Below are 5,924 nucleotides of genomic sequence, written 5' to 3' on the forward strand. Positions count from 1 at the left end.
TTGTCCGTGTGCCAGAAAAGAGAAAAGATCATTAGATGTTGGAGAATCATAAATTTAAACTACTGCTCAGCCCCCAGTGGGGGAAATACTTCTTAAAAAATACAGCAGCCGTAAAGGTGGACACGACTGTGGAAAACTGGGTCTTTCAAACATCGGGAGGAGTATGAATTGGCGTAGCCTCCTTGGGAAACTGTTTGGTAATAGCTTTTAGCGACAAACATATACTTACCCCATGACCTAGCAATTCCATTCCTGGGCGTGAGTATCCATCTGTGTACATGCACCAAAGCAGCCATAGGAGCATGTGTAGTAATTGTACTCCCAAAATCCTTTGGCTGCTATAAAAATATACTCTAAGCTTGATAATTTAAAAAGCATAGAAATTTATTCTCTCCCTGGTGTTCTGGAGGTTGGGATTCTAAAGTTGGAGTATCACTAGTGCTGAGCTCACTCTGGGGACTCTGGGTGAGATTTCATTCCTTGTCTCTTTTAGCTTCCCGTTTCTCAGTCAGAGAGGTCGTGTCCCATCTCTGGGACTAAGATTTAACACAAGCTCTGGGGGATGTTTTGTGACTGGGGAGCCATGTCTAAGCCCCAGGTAGAGTACCAAGGAAAGGACTCTACCCAACCCAGCTTTGTGAACCAATGAATTGATTGCTGTTACTTACGGGAGCATGGCCAGGGGTCACTTAGTGGAGTATGGACTTACTCAAAAGCAACTGGATCACAAAACACCTACTCTTCTCAGGACAGCTGCATCCCAGGAGCTCCACAAGGGGGGACTCTCTCCCCAGCAACTAGTTACTGCTTGAACAACCTTGGCGATGGGTCTTGTGGATCGTGTACCACTCTGAGCTTCTTCTTCTTTTATTTTTTTTTATTTTATTTTATTTTTTTTGGTTCTTTTTTTCGGAGCTGGGGACCAAACCCAGGGCCTTGCGCTTCCTAGGCAAGCGCTCTACCACTGAGCTAAATCCCCAACCCCCTTCTTTTATTTTAAAGATTTATTTATTATATATGTAGACTGTAGCTGTCCTCAGACACACCAGAAGAGGGCATCAGATCCCATTACAGATGGTTGTACAATGTACTTATACATAATAAATGAATAAATAAAAAATCATTAAAAATATTTATTTTATTTATATGAGTACACTGTTGCTGTCTTCAGACGCACCATAAGAGGGCATCGGATTCCATGACAGATGGTTGTGAGCCACGAGGTGGTTGCTGGGAATTGAACTCAAGACCTCTGGAAGGGTAGTAAGTGCTCTTAACCGCTGAGCCATCTCTCCAGCCCCTGGTTTGAGTCATGTACGTCTTTTCTACTTAGCTGTTTTCTACTCACAAGGAATTGGAAGCCTTAGATAGCTAACAATGGTGACGCAGAAGTGAGGTGTCTATTTCCTGTGTACAAGAAAACAAAACTGTCCAATTAAAGTGCCAAGACACAAACTAGAAAGTAGGAGACCCGGGAGGTCTTCGTACAGAAAGAGTGGAAGTGGGGGGTGCCTCTGTTTGATGGCCATAGAGTGGTAGAGGAATCTAGCCTTTCTCTGAGGGATCTTGACAACGCCTTCATGCTATCGATGACACAGGCTTGTTCAGCAGAGGCATCAAGGGTGCAGAAAAGATCTGTGGGCATTATCTATCTATCCATCCATTTCTGCCAGTTTTTTTATTTCAAAACTTTTGGGGGATGGTTGTGTACTTCTTCTTAGCAATCAATACTGTGCATTGAATCCAGGGCTCCACTTCTAAGACACCCACGGTAGTGATGGTGGAGACCTGCATTTCCTCATGAATTAGCTGAGAAACTCTTTTCAGTTCTTGCCATAGTTTGCTTTCAGTTGCTGTGATGAACACCACGCCTAAAAGCAACTGGGTCTGTGTATCCCCGGTCAGCTTATAGTCAGTTGCCAAGGGAAGTCAGGACAGAAACTCCAGGCAGGACTCGGAGGCAGGAACTGAAACAGGCCATAGAGGGGTGCTGCATACTGTCTTGCTCCCCATGGCTTGCTCAGCCTTGCTTTCTAATACAACCCAGGACCACCAGTCCAGGGGTGGCACCATCCACAGCGGGCTGGGCCTTCTCACATCAATCATTAATCAAGAAAATGCTTCACCCACATGCCTATAGGCCAATCTGACGGAGGCGTTTTTTTTCTCAATTGAGCGTCCGTCTTCCAAAATATATCTAGGTCTTTCATCAGGTTGACAGAAACCAACCTGCATACTCTTCAAACCTTCACACAGAAGGCATAGTCACAGCTGGTCTAGTGGGCACGTGCCAAGGCAGCTGGACACGAGAGGCTAGACAGCTATTTACCAAGAGCTGGGTGAATGAATCACTGTAGGAGGACATTTGTCACCACCACACCCTGGAATCGGCAGCAAAGGATGAACACAGGCGGCCATTATTAGCAGACTCTTCCAGCCCCTCCTTTGGACTGCCTGTCACATGACCCACCTAAAATTGTCAGTGATCCTTTTTGAGTTAACCCTTCCAATGGCCGTGATTGGTAATTAGGACGGCAGTGACAAGGGTCCCTTGGCCTGTCTGGCTCTTCTCCCCTCCCTCAGCATGGATGAGGAAGCTGCTGGCTGATCACTACAGATCTGCATTCCTGATGGACAGGAGCTGCCCCTGCAGCCCGGCTGGGGACTGTGGAGAGGCCCGGAGCCTTCCGGCTTCCAGCTGCGCTCTGCTGCCTTTGCCGAGGACGGCTGCCCTGCCTGTCCAGTCTAACCTGCCCGGCACCTTGTCTGTGTGCTCAAGACTGACTGAAACTCTCTTCCTCTTTCAGTTGGACCGAGGAGTAGGCAGGGCAGGGTGGGAGGAAGAGCAGCTCTCACTCCGCCCTGACCACGGGAGGTATTTACAAACATTCCCAATGACCCTGCATGGTTGCAGGCCTGCCCCTGGGATAGCCAGCCAGCTGCCTGGGAGTGGTGGTGCAGTTAGTTGGTGGGTGGCCAGACCCTTCTCGACTGTCAGCCTTGTGGCCTTTGTCACTGTACCTGTGTACCCCCAGTCAGGTCACAGTCAAAAGAGGAGCAGACGGATGGATTCTCACTCTGTCACTGAGTCTTGGAGACAGGGTGCTGAGGCCCCAAGAAAGAGGAAACAACCATCTTGTAGATCCACGTCTGGCCATCTTGTTGACATGTCTGATTCCCCCTCACCACCACCATCACCACTACACCCAGCCCTAGGCGTCTCAGCTGACCCCAGCATGGAGTCAAAAAAAAAAAAAAAAAAAAGGCCCTGGTGTGTGTGTGTGTGTGTGTGTGTGTGTGTGTGTGTGTGTGTGTGTGTGTGTGCTGGTGATGGTGATTGATGAAGTGACAGTTCACTCCCCCATCCTGCCATCTCTCTTAGCCAGAGTCTCTGTCTGACAGAAACCCAAACACACGAGGTCACAAATGCTCATGAGTTCTCTCTCACTCCACTTCTCTCTCTTTATCCAGGAGATGCTGTCTGCTGCTCATGCCGAGAGACTGAGAGACAGACTGTCTGTCCAGCTAGGGTTCGGTCCTTGCTTGCTTCTTGCAGAAGTAGCACAGAAAATTCGAGTCTGGGAGCTGAGCAACCTGGCCCATGTCTGTAATCTCAGCCCTCAGAGGACAGAGAGACAGGACAAAAAGAAGTTTGAGGTTAAGCGCTCTCTCTCTCTCTCTCTCTCTCTCTCTCTCTCTCTCTCTCTCTCTCTGTGTGTGTGTGTGTGTGTGTGTGTGTGTGTGTGTGTGTGTGCATATAGGAAAATAAGTATTTTAAAAATTTCAGGGGTTGGGGATTTAGCTCAGTGGTAGAGCGCTTGCCTAGCAAGTGCAAGGCCCTGGGTTCGGTCCCCAGCTCCGAAAAATAGAAAAAGAAAATTTTTTTTTTCAAATTTTAAGTGTGTGGGTATTTTGCTTGCTTGTATGTCTTTGTGACATACATGCCTGGTGCCTGCAGAGGCTAGAAGAGACTGTCAGATCCTCTGGAACTATAGATAGCCATGAGCCACCCTGGGTGTGCTGGGAATAGAACATGGTCCTCTGGAAGACAACAAGTGCTCTTAACTGCTAAGCTATCTCTCCAGTCCCAATACCTAAATAAATAAATAAATAAATAAAATTAAGTAAGTGTGGAGGAAATCAGAGTTGCAAACTTCAAGAGCCACTTTGGACCCCAGATGTAGATTTCATCTAACTGGGGGGGGGGTCACTGGACAAGCAGGACAGCCGACTGAGAATAGACAGCAAAGATGGGTACTGTGCAGGCAGATGGGACAGAGGGCAGACAGTCCCAGGGGGAAATGAAGGCCAACGGCTGTCACCAGCAGGCTCTTCACCGTCACGGCTGTCTGGCAACTGGGCTCAGCTTAAGGATGCCACTGCTCACAGCCTTCCAGTGGCTAGCTCACCAGCTCTAACACTTGAGGTATAAACTCCAAATCCTGGTGTTGATAATCTATCTGCATGACCCAGCCACCTTGGCAGTCTTATTTTCTCCACCGGACCTCAGTCTCCAGACTGAGAATCAGGGGAGTTAAACAAGTCACCTGCCTTTCAGGCAGCTAGGTTGAGTCGAACTTCCGAGAAACCTGGGAGGAGTATGTGGGTAGATAGGGGCAGCTGGGGCCCGGAGGGAGAGAAACTTTCTAGGCTGCAGGCTTGTTTACCCAGAAGTCAAGGAAAACAAAGGGGTGGGACCCAAAAAAGGAATGCCTTCAAGTCTCGAAGTGAGAAGTTAAGGCTGCTGGCGGTTATTCAACACTGCAGGGGTTCCAGAAGTCAGGAAGGTCATTGGCTGGTCGATGGGAGGGAGCCAAGAGGGAAGGGAAGCCTGGAAACCTCGGCCGATCTGGGCTGGTAGCCACCCAGGTCTGAGATCTTGAGAATGTTGTAGTACCGGAGTGTAGTAAATTCTAGCATGGGAGCCAAGGCACCAAGGTTCTATTCCCAAACTTAATGTAGGAACTCGGATGTGTCACATCTTTCCTGAACCTAAAAGCTTTCAAAGTTACATTTCCACTCTGAATACTCGCCACGGGAGATTTCAGCCTTTGAAGGATGACCCGAAACACACAGGGAAGTCACCAATCTTAGACACTGACTGGAACTTAAAAAACAAAAACAGGGGTTGGGGATTTAGCTCAGTGGTAGAGCGCTTGCCTAGCAAGCGCAAGGCCCTGGGTTCAGGTCCCCAGCTCCGAAAAAAAAAAAACCAAAAAAAAAAAAACAAAAAACAAAAACAAACAAAAACCCCAAAACCAGTGGGAGACCAGAGATGGAGCCCAGAGCAAGAGGCTTAAGTAGCAAGAAATGGGGAACTTAAGGGTTTAGTTTGGCAACCCCGTTTCCAGTTCCCCCTTCTTGCTCTTCCTAACCTAGTCTCACTTTATGTGGTGAAGGCAGGGTAGCACAGGACGGTCCCTCACCTGCCCTCCCGTTCCCCATCGCAGTCTCTTACAACATCCCTGGCGCCCGCCTTCTTCCAATGCAGTACCCAGGGGAAGCATCCTTGGAGTCCTGTGGCTTAGCTACCACTTTCGGAGCCCTCCCCATGTACATGCAACTGGGCTGAAAACTTAAAGGTATTACTTTCTTTACAGCAATCCAAGGAGTCACTGTTGCCTTATTTTACTCATGAAGAAACTGAGGCAAAGTCTTGAGTAATCTACACAAGGTCACACATCTGAAGCTTGGCGTGGCAGGCTCGCTCCCGTTCCCTCGTACGGACCCAGGCAGCTGAGGACCACTGAGTGCATCGCTACCTCTCTGATCGAAAAAAACCTTCAGGCAGAGCCAGCCCACGTGACCTCTAGGTCCCCGCCTTCTCCGAGAGCCCCGCCCCACGGGCAGGTGGCGCGCGGGCGCGGGGGCGTGACGGGGGTGTGGCCGGAAGCCTTAAAGCTGCCCGGGAGCCGGGTGGGCGG

This window comes from Rattus rattus, chromosome 13 (genome assembly GCF_011064425.1).
Source record: "Rattus rattus isolate New Zealand chromosome 13, Rrattus_CSIRO_v1, whole genome shotgun sequence".
NCBI classification, from domain to species: Eukaryota; Metazoa; Chordata; class Mammalia; order Rodentia; family Muridae; genus Rattus; species Rattus rattus.